This window comes from Salarias fasciatus (assembly GCF_902148845.1).
Source record: "Salarias fasciatus chromosome 7 unlocalized genomic scaffold, fSalaFa1.1 super_scaffold_4, whole genome shotgun sequence".
NCBI classification, from domain to species: domain Eukaryota; kingdom Metazoa; phylum Chordata; class Actinopteri; order Blenniiformes; family Blenniidae; genus Salarias; species Salarias fasciatus.
This window is the reverse complement of record NW_021941229.1, coordinates 23583579-23607106: the sequence shown is the minus strand read 5'-3', so window position 1 is coordinate 23607106 and position 23528 is coordinate 23583579. Positions and strand designations below refer to the sequence as shown.

At 41.7% G+C, this 23528-nt stretch overlaps 1 long non-coding RNA gene across 1 annotated transcript; it reads left to right on the top strand.

Annotated features, from left to right (window-relative positions):
* Positions 1-10: 10 nt before the first annotated feature.
* LOC115382668 (uncharacterized) lies at positions 11-18677 on the top strand. Its single transcript, XR_003930588.1, has 3 exons — positions 11-408; positions 7556-7560; positions 18666-18677. It is a non-coding gene; the product is annotated as an uncharacterized LOC115382668 (long non-coding RNA).
* Positions 18678-23528: the final 4851 nt, after the last annotated feature.

Here is a 23528-nt window from a genome sequence, read left to right as displayed (position 1 = left end):
CCCGCCTCAGGTCATGGACCCTTCTCGATGCACACTGCACTCGGACACGCTCACAGAACACTACCTAAAAAAAGAAAAAACCCATTCTCCTTTCAAACACAAACGCGCGCGCGCACACACACACACACACACACACACACACCTCACAGGACTGTTATGAAATGGAGTGTGTGCTCAGGTGTGAGAACGACAACCCGAAGAAGAGGGGAAAGAAAAAAAACAGGAGGAGCGACCTCAGAGAAAAGAGATGCAGTCAAACGAGGGGAAATATGAAACCAACCACTGTTCCCTTTATTCCTGAGCTGGAGCAACGTGCATCAAACCAAAAAGAAAAAAACGCAAAAACACTTAAGTCACCACTGTTTCACTTCAAAGGGAATGGCTGTTGTAACCACAAGGACCTTTTCTGTTTCTTTTTATTTCCTTATGTTTTTGTTTTTGTTTGTTTTTTTTTTAAATCCTCTGTTGAGTTAAGGATCTCACCTCCGTCAGACTGACGGTCGGACTCGAACCGAGGACCAGACGAGACGTGACGCGACGGGCCGCGAGGAGGGGTGCTTGTTTGATTCTGCTGCTGAGGCCTAACATAGTATATTAACCAGGTTTCATTTCTTCTCAAAAAAAAAAGAAAAAAAAGAAAAGAAAAAGATGAGACTTGATTTTGCATTTATTCTATTTCTGCTGCATTTTTTTTTCTAAAAAAAAAATACAAAAAATGTTTAAAAAAAAAAAAAGACATCTTCAGTCAGTGTATCTTATGTGCCCACTAGCAGTCGCTGAGATTATACATATTATATAATATCCAGGGGGTTATGAATTATATTTAAAAAAAAAAATTAGTCACTACTATGGTTGTTATAGGAATGAGTGATTGTTGCCACACTTAGCGAGATTTAATCTTCACACAGTATTCAGGAAGCAGAATTTAACAGAATTTAATCAGAAGTCTAAAAGAGAGAGAAAAGATATGAACCACGTATCAATACTATATGACATTATTTGAATATTTTTTGTAGAAATTATTTTTGTTTGGAGTTACAATAAATTATAAAAAATGACATTTACAACTATTCCAAATGAGCATTTTATTACACCGAGTGTAAACCTTGCAGTAAATATGACTGTTATTTGCCTTCTTGTTTGTATTTTTTTGGTCGCAGTTTCAATCAAGTGTCTCTAATCAGTGTTAATCTTCTTCATTTCAGCGAGTTTTCACAACAGAGTCTTCACTGCGAGTCGCTCATTTGATCACGTTGGACACGGCGCTCAATGCTTATTATTACAAAGGGATTATTCCAGTTTAAAATCCACCAGCCTGCCTGACAGGCTGACAGAGAACCGCTCCTCTCTCCAGGGAATATAAATAATTTTATTCTAATAAAAGTTCCAAAAGAGCTTTTATGCATCTTTAAATGTCACTTTGCAGATGGAGCACAAATGCTGCGCTAATTAAAAGCGCAGACGGCGACATACGGCGCGGCACGGTGGCCCCGAGAGCCGGTCCCACTGACCTCCACGCCAGATCTTTCGCTCCTCGATATCACCGATCGGTTCCTCACAAAGGCTGCTCCGCCCTCCTCCGCCCTCCTCCTGCCTTGATTTCACTGACGAACGCCGTAGCGCCGAGTCAGCCGAGGTACACAGCGGACAGAAAGACATGAATGCGGCATTACATCAGGATACAATGTACATCAAAAGATAAAAGCCCAACTAAGCCAGCGAGAAATGACAAGGCGGGGAGTCGGCCGGGTATTACCGCCGTCTCCGGGAGCCGCTGGTTGCTGTATTAGCTATTCTGTGTGAAGGGCTCATCCCCTCCGAGCCCGAGCAGAGTCAAGAGCGGAGACCGCGGAACGGAGCAGTTTATCGGCGCGCGGTGCGTTGAGAGATGATGTAAAGGAACACCTCTCATTGTGGATCAAAGAGCAGGTAATGCTTATAGCCCGAGGACAACGCGGTAACGACTGACGGCGGTGTGATGTTTAGACGCAGCGGGAAACTCGCGAACAAGGGGAGCGAGGGGAAAGTTAGGATGAATTCAGGCTCTGTTCCTAGAATTTAAAAGAAGTACAAGGCTTGAAATGGGCCACTACAGGTGCTTTTCATATATTTGAAGGAATGGTTCGCTTTTTTTTTTTTTTTCTCGCCCTCATGGCAACAATGTTCAAGTCCAGTTTGCGCTCAGGAGACTTTCTGTGAGGAGTTTGCATGTCGGCCTTGTGCAAGAGTCGATATTTTAGAATCGGAATTAGAATCAGGGGTGTCAAACAAACAAAAACCACCAAGCAAATTTTGAAAACTGCAAAGAAAACAGATTTTCAGAGGAGCGGACACAACAGAAGACAGAGCCGAGCTGAGATGTCAGTCAAGCTGCCATTAAAGCGAGCGACCTGGCTGCTGCAGAGCCACGCTGCCAGGGTGAGTTTGTATAAACATGCAGAAGACAACAGCTACTGGAAACATTTTTTGGGACATTTCACTGTATTGTGCACCAGATGGTTTCATTAAAAAGTGCTTTTTATGTTGAAATTAACCCTAAACGTTTGACATCCCTGCTCTAAATGGTTCGTTTGCAGGTGGTTGACTGTCTCAATGCTGATTTTCAGAAAGACAGCATTGAACATGTCTGGTACAGATTATTCGATGGACAGCTGAGCAAATGATCAAAATGCAATGTTCAGTTACCTCACAATATCTAAGATTTATCCCCAGAGGCTAAACACTTCATGTTTTTTCCTGAATTGCAGCTGCAACTTTGATCAGCAAATTTTTAAAAAAAATTTGAAAAAAAGAAAACAAAGTTAAGCCACCTTTCATCTAGATAAACAGTCTTTTAATGGTTTTGTAACATCTTATGCACTGACAAACCCATATACTGAGCATATCTTATTAGCAGAATGCTCATCCTCATAAAATCCAGCAGGTTTTTTTTTTTTTGTAGAGAAAGCGAGGAATTAAACTGAAAGTCCTGAATGCTACCTATATTCAGGGGGAACCAGTGAACAGTTTATCATGAGGGTTCATTGTAGTCGTTAATGAATATTCATATTATCTTACCCAATTAAATTAAATTATTGAGCAGCATTGCATTTTTATGCTCAGGGATGAACCCGGAGATATATAAAAAATGAATTAGAGCAAACTAATCATCAGACGGCTCTGTTTTTTTTATATTTTACCTCCAAGTAAAAAAAAAAAAGAGTTTAAAAAGAGGATAAATCACAGGTCAACTGATCATTTACATGTCAGACACACAGCAACAGTTGATACGATCATAAAGCGATGGTGAGCGGGACAAAGCAGCACTGATGCTGAAGTAAGTACATGCTGTCACTGCCATCATCCCATCAGCCTCGGCTGGTGTGTGTGTGTGTGTGTGTGTGTGTGTGTTTGAGATGAGACACGCCCGAGAACAGCGGCTCAAGTTTGTCTTTGCGCTCCTGCAGTTTCCTGAATGTGACTCAGAGTTTGGTGAGAAATGTCTCTATTTGTCCATGTCATCTCGGCTCTGTTTTCCCAGCTGTACCGCCGCCTCCTGCCTGGATTATTTTCAGCTGTGGATTTCACACGGCTCCTCCAGGCTTCCGCGTCTCGCTGCCCCAAAGTTTCCTTTTTCAGACGTCCTTTGTTTTGAAGGTACAAATGCCGGCTGGCTTCTCCGTGTGGAGCCCTGGGATCTCTGCCGGCACGGCCCACTATCTCCCGTACACGACCTGATTTCTCTTCCAGGGTTGTGTGTATGTTTCTCCAGGGTTTTTTCGCCGGGGCTGATCTCATGTTTCATCATCATTTTTTTTGCAAAGATGTGGGGTTAGCTGTACAGCAAACCTTTGCCGGGCGCTCTCCCTGTGGAGGGAGCCTGACAGAGGCCCCTCATGTTTTTTAGGAAGGGGAGCAGCGACTCGCTCCAGCTCAGTAGGTTTCTGGTGTTTCACCAAAAGGGGAATCCCACTCGGCCTGTGCAGTGACATCTCCCCACATCAAGCGCTACACCTTATTCATATCTAGACCTCAGATCAGACAGCTCAGCTCCTGCCTGACCTATAAATGTGCAATTAGGGTCCAACATTTGCTCTCTTAACATAGATTCTCATCCCTACAGACATCTTCTGCTGGTAATAAAGCCCAATAAAATACCACAGCTTTTTAACTCTTGATGTTTAGTGACCTAAAAAAAAATATTCCATTCCAACATTACAGTTAATTTCTGGAAGTACAATTATATTTAAATTAATATACACAAAGAAAAGGTTCACATATTCTGTAATTTCACTTCTGTGTGTCTCTTACTGTTCGATTCCATCATCAGAATGTATAAAACATCTCGTCTTTTTGCCGGGTACATTTTGTGCTATAGGATTACAGCTGTTGCACTCGACGGCTTACAAGCAGCACGGAGCCACGTTGCACTGAACCGGCGGCGCAAAGCCTCCGGTGCGTGCGTTCGAACATGTTCGGCGGCATGTCACGCCTCTGGAGCTTTTCAAAGCTAAAACTGCTGGAATATCATCTGATGAAGCTCCTCCAGATGCACTTTCCTTGCTTCACTGGGTGAAATCCGTGCAGAAGCATCCTGATGACTTCAGCATTCCTGAGACCTTCTCCTTATCAAATATTTAACAAAATCCATAGTTTCATCACCACGTAAAGACTCTTTCCCAGGAATAAAGGCAGAAAATACGAGCTTTTAAATAATAATCAAGGGATGTTTGGCAACATATAGTGCATATCTTACTTTTATACTAATGACTGCTCTGTGGATGTTTGCAGTTTTGCTGACTTGTTCTCCTGGTGCTTCTTGTTACTGTAATTTCTTAATGAGTCATTTTTTCAAATGTATTCCTTTGCTGTACATAATGACCATGCAGGCTGCCTCTGCTAAGTGAAGGTAGGTATCCGCTGATTTGTAATCATCTCAGAAGAAGGCTGAGAAATTGCAGAGACGGTTAATTGAGGCCTTTCCAGTCGCACCAACTCGAATCGGCTTTTAGGCATTTCCATTACGTTCTCATGTTCCAGGTATTTTTCTCGTACCTACTCGGGTGCAGTTTCAAGACAGCCGAGTCAAGCCGAAAGTGCGACGTACAGTAGATATCCACCCACTGATTGGCCGTTAGACTCAATCCCGCCGTTTTTTAAAACGTAATCACAACAAGAACGAACACAGAATTCAACCCCATTGAGCAACGACCAGCTGCAGACATTAACGGCGGCTGACGAGCGGACTCAGGCGGAGGTAGGCGGAGCGTCCCGCCTCAACAACTCCGCGGAGAAATTCTGTTGACAGCTGCTCTCCTCTCCCCCGTCCTCAGACACAGAACATGATGATGCCGTCCCTCCTGCCTTGCACGAGTTCACACCTCGACATGGCTGCCAGGAGGAGACGGCGTCCTCGCCGGCGAGCTGGGGACGGATCTGGGGCACGGAGAGGAGCTTTTGGAGAAAACCTCAGTACGCCCACGCATACAGTGCATTAATGCAGGCCGAAACTCATTCAGGTAACGCCACGCGTGGAAATGGTGTCAATATTTAAATGAAGTCTTAAATGTGTTTTCCCATAGCTCAAGGATTTTTTAAAAAACACACATAAAAGAGTGAGTAAGCGGAATACGACGGTGACTTCTGAGCTGTTAAGAGTCTGTGTGTCTAGTCTTGTATAGCTGATCTACAAACGCATACCTGCAGTTTAATCTCAAGGCCTTTTGAAAATAAGTAGTGGAAACACAAGAAAGAGAAGAAGGAAAGAGGATTCTGTCTCATGTGCAAATCCAAATGACGATGCAGTCCTTTTTGAAAGCTAAATATTCAATTAGAGGAGCTTTTTTTTAGGTGTTTTTAAAGCCCTATTTAAAAAAAAAAAAAAGAAAAAAAGGATAAATGTCGATAAAAACAGGATGCAAATACTTACTTTCTCACAGAACATGAAGAACACGTCGTATGTTCTGAAACATTTCACAGTTTTATTAAAAAAATGTTGGGAAAGGAAACAACAGAAAACAGCTGGAGAAGAAAACAAAATAGGATAACTGGCAACAGGTGTCTCATGTGATCGGGAATAAAAACTGTTTTCAAATGGACGGAGTATCTCAGCAGTGAACAAAAAAAAAAAAAGTTTGGAAAATATTCTCCAGACCAGAGGCAAGGCCAGTGGTCAACATCACATGTCCTCAAGCTGCAGACCCTCAGGCAGCATCGGGTGGATCTGAACAGGAGTCCACTGCTGAAGCTTAGAACACGGTTCACTGTGCCATTCACAAACACATGAGAAGAAAATGAAAAATGCATTGCTGTGGACTGATGCTGAAGTGGGAGCATTCAGCTGGTTAAGCGATAATATTTTCAAGCAAAAACACTGAACTAGCGTTGTGTTCTGAGAGTTCATTTAAGTGACGAAGGTGCTTGGAGCCTCTGAAAATGCAACTTTTTCCAAAACACCCCCGCAGAAACATGGACTACACTCATTATGGACTTTTCCTCTGCTTGAGCAGTACCCAGAGTGCTTCACACGGAATCACATTCATTCATTCTCATGATATAATCCATCCATCGGGAGCAATTTGAAGTTTTTGCTCAAGGACCCCTGGACATGTAGACGGGGGGGAGATGTGGAATTGAACCTGAAGCCTTCCCACTGCGATATGAGCAATCTGCCAACTGAGCCACAACGGTGGAACTTTTTGAAAATGCTTCAAGTCCGTCTCCATGTAGACGGTGCAAAACAACTTTTCTGAACTGCTTCTTCTGCACATGTGCACATAAACAGACTACAACAACGTTTGCTTCCAGAGTGTCATGGCTCCCAGTCCATATTCTCCTGGCACGTGGTAGTTTTACTGTATATTTGAGAGTCCTCCATAACAGCAACCCAACAGTGAGGCCTGTCCAAGCGAATGCTTGCGTACTCGCCATTGCTAGCGTTTTGTTGTCTGTGCATGTTTGTGGTTTCATTACAAAAACAAACAACGACCCCCACTAGCTGCCTAAAATAGAAACACCATTGTTTTTCATAGTTTCTGTAGAAACGAACATCGTTTTCAAGATGTTGTAGTGAAAACATGAAACTTTTCTCAAACGAAAGCCAAACGAAAAAAAAAAAAAAAAAAACTGTCACAAAGTGGAAGTTCGTATGAGTTGTTGGTATGAACTGCAGAAACTAACTCTGAAAATCTCCGCCTGCCATCGCCACCGAGGTACAGAAGCCACGTTGAACCTGTGAAAAATCACTGAATAAAACAGTATTAAATATGTATAAATGATGCATGTGTCTCCAGGCCATCACCTAGTATGTGGATGCAACAGTTGGTGTTAAAGGTATCACGCTGACGGGTGTGCTCTGCACACACTGCGCCGTCCTTACCGAGCGCTCGGTACACACAGGCAGACGACGGAACAAACACAGCGAGCCGATGCCGCTCTCGAGGCTTTTAACCATCAGTAATGATATTTACAAATGGAAATTCAGACATTATTATGACGGTAGATATACACTATATGTGTGTTATGACTTCAGTCGGCGGAGCGGAGTCGCACTCCTCTTCCCTGTTCTCCGGTCAAGTTCCCGTCACTCATTTTGATGAAGTGTGGTCCTGAGGCGTCTTGCCGGAGGCCGAGCCAAAAAAAAATCCGTAAAGACACCCAGAGGGATTGCCGGACATAAAAATAAATTAATTAAAAAAAAAAAAAGGTCTGCTGGATTACACTTTCCAAAGAGACAGTTTAGATCTAGAGGTGTGGGCATTACTGAATGATGATAACTGCAGGTGAAGAAAAATCATCAAGCCGTTGTATATGGATTCTGTGGACCCAGATTTATTAGTCATAAAACATATTTTAACAGCAGAGTGCAGTGGGATTGCTACCGCGCAGCAATCTCACCAGAGAGACAACAGTATGAAAATCTGAGCCCCACCACGGTGCAGCTAACAACAAATAAAACCAGAGGAAAAGCAGGTCAAACTAACACATATAAATACAGACGCGACGCAATCTGCAGCGAGGACAGCGACGAACGGGTTCCATCTCTGGAAATCAGCACAGCCACATTACAAAACCCACGCAGAGAGGAGCAAAGATTCTTAAAAACAGTCACAGCAATCAGATCAAAAGTCATGAATTTGTTTATCATGCTTCCCATTCATCTTCTAACCCAACTAGTCTGCATAGTTATCAGGGACGATATGGACGACTATGTCTGAGCTGCGTTGCTCCCAGGCTGACTGAAAAACGTACATCTGTCTAAACCAACCTTAATCACATTAACCTCTGCGAACCTCTGAGAACTTCCCACAAGAGCTGCAGCTTCAGAGAAGCTCCGATCCAGCTCATATACGCTCCTTAAATCATTGGACTTGTCTATTTTCCTTTTGAAAACACACCAACTCGGAGAACTGAATGTCCCCTCGCTGTCCAAGCCCACATACCAACAGGTGCCATGATAAATGCATAATTGGCATCATTCAATGTAAATTCAAACGGCAAAATAAAAGAAATGCATTGTTTTCATAACTCAGACAATCCTTGTGGTGCAGAAAAGAAACATTCACATTAAGCCAGAGCACAGTTTTATACAGTAAAGTATTATCACATCTGGGTTCAAATGTAGACGCAATGAATAAAAAGGCTCAAAAATAAAAATGAATAATTTGTAGTGTTTATATTTTCATGATATGCCACGTCTATGGGACCCACAACCACAACACATTCTGTGAAAGCACAGCTTGTTCTACAATGCTTTCAACATCTGATGTGCACGGATGTCACTCCCTGCTGCAGGATTGAGTGCGACAGTTCATGCCTCTAAAGTTTGCTGGTTGTTTGTCGAAATAAAAGAAGCGGGAAGTTCTTACAGCGGGTCTCAGTTTGGGTGTCTCCACCATCGCCTTTTGCCTGGTTTGGCACACTGTCCCTCACATCCACGTGCGCTTGCGAGGCATCAGCGTGCCGTATTTCAAACATGCCGGCGTATGTCTGAGAAATGGCTGCCGCTGTGCAGTACGTAGCCGTCAGAACGCCTGCGCTTCAGGCAGAAAGAGGGAGATCTTTGTCAAGTCGCGAAGCTGTCAGGCTCGGTGCGGCGCTGGGGCCGACTTCAGAGCACCAAATGCCAGTTGTAAAACTTGGGGCTGGGACGTCTGCCCTTTCAGCTGCTTCTGCACACACACACACACACACACACACACACACGCAGCCGCGTGGAGATGTGAGACGGGGGCGTCTGCAGAGCCCGCAAATGCCACTTCAAATAATGAGCAAACATTTGTTTTTGAGGAACATCTGCAATGATTTTAATGGAGCTTTCTCTGATGCACTTAGCATCTCCGTCAAATTTCCTTGAATTTTTAAAGAGGTCTGCTTGAGGAGGAGGTCTTTGACGGCGTTATTTGTCAAAATGCTTTCAGGTGCCAAATTAAGTTTGCTTTGGAGTAATACCTCTGCCATCTCATCTGTCGAAAAACTTCAACAGACCAGGCAATTCCAGCTCTGAAGGGAAGACATGAAGACAATATCCCTGCTCTGTATTAGAAAATGTTGCCTTTTTGCATTTGAGGATGACAGCAGAGTACACGGGCGGATGACGGCTCTTTTTTGAGATCCTGAGTGAGTTTTCCGCAGCGCTTTCTTTCACAGTCATTTGGCAGGACAGTCTGGAACGGCTGGCCTCTTCAAATTTTCATCGAACAAGAAGTTTCAGACACACACAGTACAGAGCTGCAGATTAGTGTCAAACTGTGAATGCAAATAAACAGGGAGATGAGCTCAGAGGAGCACCGAATGCGACCAAAATGCAAGAGGAGGCGCGGTTTATAACACAAAATCATGTTGTTCCTACTGAAAACTCAAAACGTGACATTTATGATGAAAATTCAAAACATTCCCACAGCTACAGGACATACGATTCAGAATCAGATCAACACTAATGGTATAAACAGTGCTGTGTTAACAAGACAACAGGAGGCTCCAGGTATACATTAGTCATGTACTATCCATTTTCTACTTTATTTAAAACACTGGAGTCTATCCCAGACAATAATGCATGAAAGGCAGAGTAAACAAGTTGCCTGTTCATCACAGAGACAAGACATCTCTAAAAACAACATGAACCAGCACTTCATGGGGGAAAAGCCAAGAAATAGCTCCAAAAGCACAGGAAAGAACATGCAGTTTCTACACAGAAAGGCTTGAGCCATAAAGCAGACCCGAGTCAAGCTGTGAGACACCACGGCAATACTGTGCCACCCAATAGAGCAAATCTTTAGATCTGAATTACATGTCATTTGACATCTTCCATGAATACCAAATACTAAAACACAACACAGGTGAGTTGGTGCAACATTAAACTTCTTGAGTGAAATAATTAGGAGTTATTTTGACTGAACTGAAAAGGTTCCAGTGTTGTGATCAGATAGATGTGATCATGTTTGACTGCAACAGTTTAACAGCTGCTATGGTTATTGTCTGTTTTCTTATAACTCTGATTGTCATGGCTTCTTCAATAAAGGAAAACTGAATACTCACAATAACCTTTCCTCAGTATAGCAAATAATGTCACAATTTATAAAAGGGAAAAAATTACAGAGGTCCCAGCAGCACTGAAAGGTCAAAGTATACACAGGTCCAAAGCACAAGGGCCCATTCAACAAACACTTTCTACTACTAACACAACTTTTAGCACATTGTGCAAAATCTGACAAATACTGCAAACAATCATTACTAATGAAGAGTTCAATTAGATGGCAATATTTGCAATAGCAGATTTCAAATCATATTTGTTTGTTTTTTTTATTTTGTAATTTTAAGAGTAACAAATTCAAAAAATAAAATGCAGGCATATTATAGTATCTGGTGGTTGTCCTTTGTTTTGGGTTGTTTTTTTTTCACTATAAGAAATAATTAAACCGGTAACAACTAGGAGGGTAAAATTACAATATTTTCAAGAGGAAAACTACTCAATTTAAAATTAATAAAATGCACAAAATAGATAGACTGCACCAGTATAATCCTTCTAGATGAATAGACTGGCCTATTGCATACTAATTGCATTGAGCCCAACTGACCAAGATTTAATTGCCATCGGAAGATCCGCTCTAATCACCCAAAAGGCCTTACATATACTGTACAATGTATTTAAAATGCTAACATTAAATAAAAACAAAACAAGCATTATCGTTCCCAGTATTAATGAATTAAAAAAGGAAAAATTAAATACGTAAACCACTGTTAGAAAATTTTCAACTTCACTCACCGTAGGTGAAAGTCTTTGGTGAAAAGGTGGTTTTGCGACGCGAAACTGCGCGCCAGTTTCTGAAGTCGCAGTTGTGAATTTTCGCCACGTCTTGACGCCTCTCTCCGATTGAATAGCGACTATATTCCACATTATAAATTATAACCCACCTGAGTCGCAGGTGTACTTAACACCTCCGTCCATCTTTGCAGCAGGGGGCGGGAGGACAGAAAATATCTGCTCTCTGATTGGACAGACTCAGTTATCACCATCCAATCAGAGAGAGGGGTCAGGGGTCAAGACGGGGCGATAATTCACAACTTCAAAAAAGCCATTTTTACATAGACATAAATAAAGATATCAAAGAGTTTTTATGCTTCGCATATTAAAACAGGATGTTTGTCTATTTCTTTTCACAAACTCCGAAATTATGTGCAAACATTCATTTACAGATGCAAAATATTTATGACACAATATTGAGGCCATGCATATACTATAATATCACAGTATTTTAATAAAACTGCACATTTCCTTACAACCAGAAGACATATTTCGTATGTAAAGATAAATGAAGCTTCATCGGCAGTGTGTTGCTCACTCTGCTGTCATTTAATTGATTACAAGATTGAACCGAAATCCTCTAGCTGTGATTGGAGGAATACATTTGAGAGACAACCTGAGGGTCCATCAAAATGAAGAATTCCCCCTGCCATTTTTAACTTGTTTTTTGTTTTTTAAAGTCTGGTTTAAGATGGCACTTTTGATGTATTTTTGTAGCAGTTCTGTAAAATATTTCTGTGAAAAGAGCCACAAAACAAAACAAAACAACCCCATCAAGGAAAAGACTGTTGCTTTTTCTTTTTCTTTCATTTTGATAGGCACAGGTCATGGTGTACATGACATATAATTTGAATGATAAAATTCAGAAACAATCAATCATACAACCTAAGTCTCATTATCGTCACCATTGACATTTATTATATAATCATAATGGTTGATTATCTCCATTTTAGCAAGCTGAAAGTAGAGGTAGGAGTTGCACTGAAATCCAGAGACCCAGATTACAAACTGCACTCTTGCTATGATTAATTTTAATTTCAAATGAATTTTGGGAGAAGAGAATATTGGTCAGTTATTATCTAAACTAACAAGACTCATGGGCATATTAATAATGCTAATTTAATCTTTCTGTATTATTTTATTTAAAAAAAAAAACTATCATTTGTTAATGAAAGCTATTATTTGTTGTGACATTTTAACTGTGCATTAAAGTCATGAATCCAAATAATTTTATCACATTTCAAAACTGACAACACAGCCATGGCGTGGCAGTTCACATTCAAATGAATTATAGAGGAAACCCATTCCACGTGAACGCGCGCCGGAGACAGCGAAACCTCACTGCAGCTTTCTGCTTGCACCAGTTGGGGTTAGGGAATAGTAAGAGGGAAAAGAATAGGACAGAGAGCAACAAGCAAGCTGACATCAGAAAGAAAGTAAATCCACACACTGCAGATTTTATCAGGGAGAAAAAGCAGAAAACACGAGGTTCCACTGCCAGAGATCCTGCAGGAATGCACCCAGACAAGGCAGAGAAGTTGATGAGACACAATGGTCCTGTTTACATGCGTCCATAAAGCCTACCTATACTCAAACTGTGAGATCAGTCGGATTGTATATGTATCATATAAACACAGAAGATGATCCAATTCACTGGAATCATGTAAAAGTTTCGGATGGGCTTGTGAAAGGTTGCCAATCCCGATTGATTATCTACTTAATAGCTCATATAAACAGCTGAAGACAGTGGAAAACAGGAAGCAGGAAGTGTGAAAGTCGAAATCAAAACCGGCTGAAGAACTCGACGGTGGTTGAGAATTTATTTTTTTATTTATTTTTTTTTTAATAGAAACCCTGAGAAAACAAGAAATTGATAGAGGGGATGGTCACGAATCATGCAACAGTTCGGATTGACAGACTACAAGAGGCTGCTTCCAGCGTATCGCGGACCTGTGTGAACGGATGTTTGAGCAGATAACACACTGGCAATTCCCTGAAAAAAACACCCATGTAATGGGACATTGGTAAAACCAGACAAATATGATAAAGGCCGTGCAAAAAAGTTTTTGAAAAATAAGTTCAATATAATTATGGAAATATGGGTAAAATTCAAGTTCAATTAAGGCTTAAAACTAAAACTGTCTGGGGATGAGTTAAAAAAAAAACTATAAAACTTTTTGGATGCATTTTATTTCAGTTTTATTGTGAAAGGCGAAAGGAAGTGCTGTTTCTGTATACATCCGCTGCCATATGACGCACAAGCTTCACGTGAACGAAACTGTAAACATGAGACACCAGAGCTTGACAGCAGAAGACACGTTGCGGTGTGTTTTCTGGATCCTCAGTCCAATTCTCGAAGAAGAACACTGTTTAGATTACCTGTAGATATTTTTACTCCACGTGTGTCCTGGAGCTAAATGTTGATGAGACTTCAAAGCAGTTTAGCATAATTAGCTAATTGAGCATAATTATCTGGCTAAGTGGAAGTCTAGCAGGAGGACTTGAAATTAGTTTTCATTAATGACCTGGAGGCGGAGATCTTTTTCACATGAGGTGCTGAGAGACTGCCGGAAGATTACTATTAGACATCATGCTGTTGGATGAATGGATGTCAGTCACTAAGCCTGGACCAGCCGACAGAGATAGTACGGAGACACAATGTGGATTTTCCTGTTTCTTCTCGCAGACTTGGACCAGATTTTATGCACAATGAATTCCTGACCATGTCCCTTTAATTTTGCTCTTTGTGATGTCCCCAATCTAGGAGACAGAACACAACATAGGTAAGGTCCCACCCACTGTTTCCACTGCCAAGAAGGTGAGCACACACCATTCAAGAACAAAAAAGCTCCCTAAGCCATCCTAACAATGAGAAAAGGAAACAAAAAGACGGTTTACTAACTTAAAGGTGCTGTAGGCAGGATTTTGCTAGTCAATGCTAATTTTTCGGTGTTTTCTTTGGATTAAATGTTAGATTATCCACTGATAATCCTTTAGGAGTGTAGCATAATTGCATTACTGCAAGGGCGCAGCGCTTCCATCTGTCTCTGTTCTGAGCTGAAAAGGAATCTCGACAGCTCCAGGTATCTTTGACCAATCAGAAGAGCCCATGAGGTTCTAACCGTGATTGGTCGAGGGGCGTTCGTTGCGCGTTCTTGTGGGAGGGGCTTAACTTGCGTAAGGGTGTGATTTCAGAGAAAACAGGACAGGATTGGCTGTGCTGGGTTTCAAATTGCCATCTTAGATGGGTCAAATCACCATCTTGCTTAGGTAAACCTAAGCAAGATGGCGGAGATGCGGAATCCTGCCTACAGCACCTTTAACCTCCTAAAAGAAAAATAAGAGAAAAATATGGCGTTGCCAAATAAAAACAGACCCTCTCACTCCAATTATACTTACTATTTACAGTGCTAAAAAAAAACATGGTTTGGCCGTTTTGTCTAATATAAAAGTGTGTGTGACTGATTTGATCATTGAGAATCAGCTGTCTGCTCTGAACACCAACTACGATACCCACAATGCCTCGCAATCATCTGCGCTATGGCTGCCCTAGTGGTTCAAAATACACTCAAAAATAAACTCAATTGTAGGAATAAAAAAAAGAAAAATCAGCAGCCGCACCGAAGCCGCAACTTATTCGGTGTAAAATGGGCATCAGCCAAGGTTCCCATCTTCTTCCCTGCGTGTGTTGAAGTGTCCTTGGGAGTTTCCTCGGTTACATGGCAGCTGTCACCAGCGGTGTGTGTATATGTGTGTAAATGTCAGGACCCTTTACCAAGAACCCAACAGTCAGGGTCGCAGAGTTTCGCTGTCCTCTGCAGAGACGTGCCCGCTGTAAGGACATTCACCTAATCTTCAGGATACGGCAGGGAGACGGGAGCCACTCAAGAAAGCCAGCTTGAAGTTGGCCAAACAACATTTTTAAAGAACTGCGAGTGCGAGGAGGAAGATTTTCAGGTGTGATGATATGAATTGAACCCTCTGGGCCGAGCTCCAAGCGCTACGTCTGGCAAACACCAGACTCCGCTCATCACCCAGCTAATACAATTCCTGTGGAGAAGCAGTGTGGCGGCAGCGTCGTGCTGTGGGGGAGTTTCTCAGCAGCAGGGACACGGAGTCTGGTCTCAGCTGAAGGAAGGACGAAGGAACGGCAAACACAGAGAGGTTCCTGAACACATTCTGCCCCGGAGGGCAGGCTTGTGTTTTCAGCAATGTGCTGAAGCAAATTCAGTCTGGTGCAAGGTACTTCATTTATGACTTTGATTAATGAGGACTGGCTTTGTTTGTTTGGGATGTTACCAATAGCTCAACTGCCCAGCATACATCATTTTCAGTGAAACTTCTGGTTTAAAGCGCGAAACATCTTCAAAAAACTTGGTTTAAAGACCAAACTTGATATAAAATGGCCAGGATGACTGAGAATCTTCACGTTCAGCCAATAAAGGGGCATGGATCCTCTTGATCAGCGCACCACATTGGAAAATTTGAGGAAGAGATGCAAAATCAAGCGGTGATACAATTTATTTAAAGATATTTTAAACAAATACATTCAAATCAAATCCTTTAGCTATATGCATCAGTGTCTAGTTATGGTTTGTCACGATTCCTCTGTAGTACGTATGGTGACCCTCTTCAACTGAAAATCAGTCTAAATATTTCAAAATATGTTAAATTTAACATTTCCTTCTCTGCAACTATGAATAATTTCTGTATTCTCTGCGAGGTGATCCAGGGACGCCGAAACGTGTTAATCCGGCCCTGAATCGCATTGATGGATGGAGCGTTTTGTAGCAGCCACAAGTGGTTGTGCATTATTACTAGCTCAGCGCTCGTATTGATCATTGTTGGGCAGCCTGCAACAGCATCGCGCCGGAGGGACCTCCGTGACGACCGGTTCAGACTCACAGGATATCGGAAAAGCCCCTCTTCATTAGCCTCGAGGGGCGCAGACGCTGAACTCCTCACCTCTCTCCAACAAGTGGTTACTGAAGCCCCAGAGCGTTGCAAACTCCGTGTGTGTGTGTATGTGTGTGTGTGTGTGTGTGTGTTAAAAAAAACCTCGACAGTCCTAGCAATTTTTCCCATAAGCTCATGAAGAAGTTACAGTCCATTTCACATTATATATGTATAATATCATCGTAAATTAGCAACCGGGGGCCAGCAGGCCTCATGCAGCCCTCATGCCCACTTTCTATGAAATAACATCAGACAAATCAGAAATTAATATTTAAAGAAGAGGATGGTGGTTTTAAACACATTTGGACCTTTATGCATAACTCAATGATCAGTTTTATCTTTGCACATTAAAGCGGACATGTTATGATTTTCAGACTTTTAATGGCTTCATTAGGAGTTTCTTAGTGTGGTATTGCTAAAAAAATTATCTGTTGGTATAATTAAACAAAGTCAATCATACTTAATTTATCATAATATAGGCTATTTAAGGTGTTTATATCATTATATTTTTAGGACGTACCAATTTCAAATTGTTCGATGCTTCATTGGTTAAAAAAGAAAATGCTGAGCGTCTTTAAAACTCTTGAGAAACAATTGTGGATAAATAGAAAATGAAAAGAAAAAACAACAAAACATTAATCTTTTAGATTTAAATTTTAAAAAGAACTCTCTTCAGGGAGCTTTCAGGCTTTGAAAAGTTGTGCATTTTTTGCATTCTTGCTGTTGCTGACATCTGTTTTTTGGCAATAATATGACAGAACTACAGGTGCAGGGTGCATCCATCTGCAGTTTGGACACTTTTATTCAGATGAAGAACTTTAGCCATTCAGGACAGAAGGGACCTGACCGTCATGCAGTCGTAATAAAAAACCCACCAGAGGCCATGTTCCTCCAGATGGCTTTCTCTGAAAACAAAATTGACACCGTCACGAAAAGATGCCACATAAAAAGCAAGGATGACAATTTTATCAAGGAAAAAAAAATTAAAAAAAAAAAAAAAAAAACCTCCATGAGTGGTGTGTATTCTGTATTTTGACCCAGTATTACCCAGTGTTACATGGGGATGTACATGATTCTCCGGGATAAACATGGACGGTCATTCATGTCAAGCCGCAGGAGGGAATTCACAAAACCCGCATCTCTGATTCGAGCCTGTCCCAGTGAGCTGATTAAAAAAATGGGATCTGAGTAAAAAAAAAAAAAAAAAAAACACACTACTCAGCAACACGGAGGTCAAGACAAATTGGAGCTTTGAGAAAAAGAAAAAGTTTAGGCACGAAATAAAAGTTGGCAGCTCAGTGACACATGGGAAGGGAGTTTGGTTCACCAACAAAGAGGAACTGACATTTCAGAAATGCATGACTCTGAAGAGTAAACAGCGTTTCTGGCAGTGACATACCTGTAGTTTAAGTCGCGGGAAGACTGGCTTTCTCTTAGAAGACGATGCAGCTCTGTCTTGAAATCCTCCACAAAAGAAACTGACAGCAAAACCTGAAGAGCAGCCTTCTTTTCAGGGAATAGACGCAAAGAGCTGTGAAAACAATGCACACATTTTTTTTTTTTTTTTAAGTATTGAGATATGTCACAGTATTTACCATCCTTTTAGTGCTGTTGTCATGCGTTATGGCTTGTTTTCTTTAACTTTGTTTGGTATAAAATTTGTATAAATTACCAAGTTGAGCTAGCCTGAGTTGACCTCCATCCACCTGCCTTTCACACTGCTCTGACTTTTTTGTTTGTCCACGTGAACGTCCGTGTATTTGGAATTGTTCAAGTTTGTACCATATTGTTTTCCATGCGCATGGCTCCTTCACCAAAACAAACAACAGCACCTACTAGTGGCCCGACGTGAAAACTACATCATTTTCCGCAATGCCGCTGTTTATGTATAAATAGATTTTGGTTTTAAATTGTGGAATAAATGCAAAACGTCTCTGAAACAAACACAAAAACAGAAATCTTAAAATGTCATATAAGTGACAGCATATGTGTCTCCGATGTCATACCTCATGAATGCGCCATGAGGTATTTATTCTTGAGTTTATACAGTCCTGCAGAGCCCTCTTCCTGAGATGTTTGTTTTTTAGCTTCCGTACGCCCTGTGAGGACGTGCATTTCTGTTTTTTTATTTTTTTATTTTCCCTTCCTTTCCCCGGTCTCTGCTCCTGCATGCTTCCCTCAAACACTCGCCTCACAGCCGGTCCTCCAGTCTCTTCATGGATCGCAGAGCACCGTGTCAGCAACTGTCACACGTCTAAACGTTCAAATGAAGGCTTCAGTTGTGTATTTACTGTATACTGATCCCAAAAAAAAAAAAAGGAAATGCCTCTCTGAAGCAGAGAACAAGAGTTGCAAGTTTTCAAAGTCCTATCCAAAGTGGAGAAAGACCTGACTGGCATTGAAATGAGACATTAGACACTAGACAAAGTTACCGTTATTCAATCTGACAAGGACATTAATATGTTTGTCATATTTTATGACAATAGTTCTTCAGACATTATACCAAAGACTAAAAATGTCAACTAAAAATGTCAGTGGTGCAAGTTAGAGGATCAGGAAAATAATTTGGCTGGATCCTCGGGGGATCATGAATCCCCCTGACGATTGTTGGGATTTTCTTCAACTTCATGCAAATTGTGGGACTGACTGACAAACATTATAATTCACAGAGCCAATTAAAAATAAAAATTTAAACAGGCCATCATTTTTCTCTGCTAATGAGTTCATTTTCAGCATTCTCTTTCATTTACATCTTCCTTTTCCTGTTTTATATTTGGCTCCTCGGTGCTCGCGTCTTCATTATACTCTCCAAATATCAAGACCAAAGATGTTTTAGGACTGTCAGGACAAGGAGCTGCGGGGGCTTTAAAATTTCTGATTGATTCAAGAACTTTTCGATGTTGCTAAAGAGATGCAAGGCCTTGGGGAGATCTGCCATAAGCCTCTTTCAGATGTAATGTCTAGCTTTAATGAGATCTGCCAAAAGCACTTTATCACAAGAAAGAGATTGAGATGGAGTCAATAAGGTCAATTTGGAAAGAGCAAGAAAGTGAGCCTGGTGCAGTATCTCCCAGGAGCAGGGCCTCAGAACTAACACCACAGAGTGCAATTATCTGTCGCACTAAAGGTTATCGACACCTTTACATTTCAAATCTGAGCTCGTACCTACGCCGGTTCCTTGGAACCACATAGGTGAGGAATTCCAGGATGTGAGGGAATGCTAATCCTCTGCTGTGATTTAAGATGCTGTTAGTGTTTTGATTTCTTTCTTTCGGTGAGTGAACACGCGCTTTGTTCCACCCGCTGCTCTGCAGGTCTGACAGGGTTCTGGTTAACAGCAGCCACAGTTCCTATCACTGCTGGAAGCTTTCGTCCACAAGTCATTTGTTCAGCGCAAAAGTCTTTTCCAGGCAAAAGGGTGAGTCTGCCAGGCACCCAAAGAGCACGTCAGTGATATTTCCACAGACGAAGACCGAACGGAGGTGTTTGGTCAGCGTGTCTGAGGCGGAAGCAGAGGATAACAGTGTTTCTTGTGTAATGTGTGTGTCCTGCCAGCAGGCAGCCTCTGGGGCGCCTAAGTGTACCATCTGTGACCAGGTCTGCCATGCCATCACACCCTGTCCCGCTGCCACTGACGACGAGGACATGGCGGAGCACACGACTTAAGCTTTCCGCTGCCAGAGAGCGGGCGGACGGCAGCCAACAGGAAGCGGTGGCGTTTGTTTTTCAGACCCAGCGTCGATTAGGAACTGAAAAAAAAAACAAAAAAACAAGCAGAATGGGAAACCACTCGCTCCCGGTTCCCATGGAAAACTAAAGCAGGCAAACAAACCTCTGGTCTGAAAGTGTTGAGAAGCCATTTGAAAATATTTCTGCTTTTGTACCTTTTTAATGTCCCACCTCGACTACAGTAACGTAACTAAGTGACTCCTATCTTATCCTAACTTAAAAACACTTAGCTTCGTAAATGTTGCTTTAATTTTCTGCTTCTGAACACAGATTAAACCTCTGACAGAGAAATTATCTGAACATAACTCTGGATGGTTTTTCTTTGGCCTCCAGGTCTTATTCTTCATTGAACACGTCTGCAGGGCTGCCTCTATTCACCACAGGAATGAAATTGAAATCTCTTCCATTTATGAGGCTGGATTGATTAGTCACAGTTTGGCAAACCTGTTAACAGGTGGGGAATATTAGGATTTCAAAGATGATGGACGATGAAGAGTGTGAGCAAGTCTGACAGCGGGCAGATTGTGACGGCCTGATTGCATTTCCAGATCTGCAGCTCTTGTGAGGAGTTATCAGTCCACCGTGGTCAGTATCTATAAAAAGCTCTCGTGTGTCACTATTGCCCCAACTTCTGACGTCCAGATCTCAAAAGACTTACTGGACAACACAACACACCTTTGGATGTCTCAAGATGCTTTGAGGAATCAGGGTTTGTTTATCGTAATGGGAGGGTGCAGGGTAAAAGAATCTAATGGCTTTTCACTGTATTTAAAAGTAATATTAGTTTAATTTGTTTAATTTAATTTAAACTTCAATGCAGAAAAGCACAGAAACTAAAAAAAAAAAAAAAAAAAACTCCTCTCACCGTGAGGCATGAGTGCTGCAGTCCCACAGCAAAACGTTTAAAATGGTGCAGATCCAGAAACTACTCGCCCTCACCTTTCAGAGGAGCCTCCATCACTGAGTTACCTTGAATCAACCGCTGTCCTCAACCTCACCGCAACCAAGCATGTTTGTATGACGGACGATTTGATGAACAAAAGAGAGACCGCGAGGGTGAACCTCCGCTCCAATTGCTGTCGGGAAATTATTAATTGCATTCCCACTGCTAGTAAAAGGTCTTGCTTTAAAGCTACACACCCTGTGGGTTTTCAAAATTTAATGAGAGTCGGGAAACATTCGAAAATAGAAGAACAAAAGGAGAAGAAGAAAAAAAAATTGCCATAGCGGAGGGTGTCGGTATGGGCAAATATTCATGACGCTGTCAGAAAGCTCAGGAAATCAGAAAAGCATGTGGACTAAGCTCCCCGCAGCTCTCAGACGGATCACTGCTGTCCATCAACGCACACTTTGTGACACGTTCCATCAGCTAAACACAAAGCATGACAAGGAGCTCCTCAGGAACAACTCAGTGCAGGATTCACAAGTCCTGCACGCAGAATGACAGGAAACTGTGTCGCCGCTCTTAAATTCTCTGCGTACGGCCGAACGCACGCAGCGCGTCTGTATTCGGCGTGTCTATATTGTCTTGAGCTCACTCTTCCACCAGATTGAAAAGTTAATACCTGGGAAAAAACGTTGAGGATTTAGGGAAACAGCGAACGCCGGGAAAACAGCTTCTTTTCCAAAAAAACAAAAAAAAAAAAAGTGTGGACTTCCGAGCACAAATCAAGCGACAGGCGCCATTGGACCCCCGTGACACCGATCCAAGGACCCGTCTAACTGAACTACAGCATTGCTTGGCGGCCACGAGAGAGAGATTTTTCTGGAAAGACAACAGTCAGAGCTGCACTTCACAAATCTGGACTGTGTGGGAGAGCGGCCAGATGGCAGAAGACAGCAGCCTGGAGTTTGCAAAAAGGCAGCGAAAGACTCTAAGTGCATGACGCAAAACACTGTGGTCTGATTAAAGGAACACTAAAGACTTGCAAACTGATATTTTTAGTGTATTTTTAGGCCATCCGTGGCATCACTCTCAAAAAACCCTGAGCTCTATAGTATCGGAATGTGTTGTGAGAGATTTAAGAATGACGGAAAAACTTGAAAATCTGAATCAAAAAGCTACATAAATACAATAATATATATGTCAGTGGGCCACTCTCAGAAATGCATATGTTCAGTTACAAGAAACTGTACAGAAAAAATATCAGATGACTGAAATTAAGGGTCTTTTTTTAATAAAAATTAAAAAAAATCAATTCAACTCTTCATGAAGTAAAATAGCCTAACTGGTACAGATCACGTTTTTCAACCCTATAATTTAACAGCCTATGAAAATAGTATGACTCTGCTCATTTTAGTTAGACTAAATCTCTAATCACTTAGGTCTTTTAAATTAAATATTCTATATTTGGTTCTTTCAAACTCATTGGTTGAGGCATGGAGATCTGAACTGGGTTAAATTAGATCACAATCCTGACGTCCAAAGAAATGATATATTTACAGAAGAATGTCCTCTCGCTGAAACATCAGCACAAGCTGAATTACTCTGTACATTCTTCATTAATGCGCTCATATTTGTGATTTGAATGTTAATTTCTGTTACACAGTTTCTGCATTCATCCACATGCCAGATCACTAAAACTCAGTGAGAGCGTCACATTATCGTACATTAACTGTTAAATTTCCGTCACTGTTACAGTGATGCTTTTTTACAGTATCTTTTTCTATGAGTTTAATTTGAGTCTGTGATACTTCCAATGAATTATATTCCAAAACTGTGAGTTTTGATGTTCTTCATCTATATTTTTGCCATATTTTCTTCTGAAAACTTAAAAAGGAAATAAAAAAAAATGCTTGAAAAGGGACCTCGAGCACAAAGGGAGACGCGCCAAACACTTTGAGAACCGCCGTGATCAATCCACTGCACTGTTTCTGATACGCATAAGGCTAGTTTTTCTAGTTATTGTTTTGCCATGAATGTGTGGTTAATGAGCCATTAAATCAAATGACAAAAGGCTGTCTGAAGGACACCCGAAGCTGGAGACAAAAGGATAGCAGATTAAAATATTGCCATGCGTACATCTTTAATATCACTAAAACAGAAGCTCCAGGGGTTACAGGACAAACCACGAGGGGAATTAAAGGTGTATTTTAGTGAGGACACAAGGAACATTGCTATTGCATTACACTTCCACGAAAGAAAAAAAACTTAATAAGAACTATAAGTGGGACACCAACGTCCCCATTAAGTCACAACAGAAGTGTGAACAGGTGATAACACACAAAAACATTAAGGAGGCTCACAAGCTATCGGAGGATTAGGACGATGAGGGAGGCCCGAGCGCGCCGACAGATCGCGGCTGTAATCCTCCGCCTGATGTCCTCCTCCTCCTCCTCCTCCTCCTCCTCCTCCTCCAGAGTCCCAGTCAGCAAGTCGACGGAGAACAAGGAGTTCGGTTGAGTCGGCGACAGGAGGGAAACGCGCCGGCAGAAAGCACAGCTGAGTTCAGATTAAAGAGCATCAAGCCTCAATATGGTGAATATGCCGAAACGCTGTGTTTGTCGTTTGTGTTCCATATTCACCATCTTTGTAAAGGCTGTGAAAATAATATTCTATATG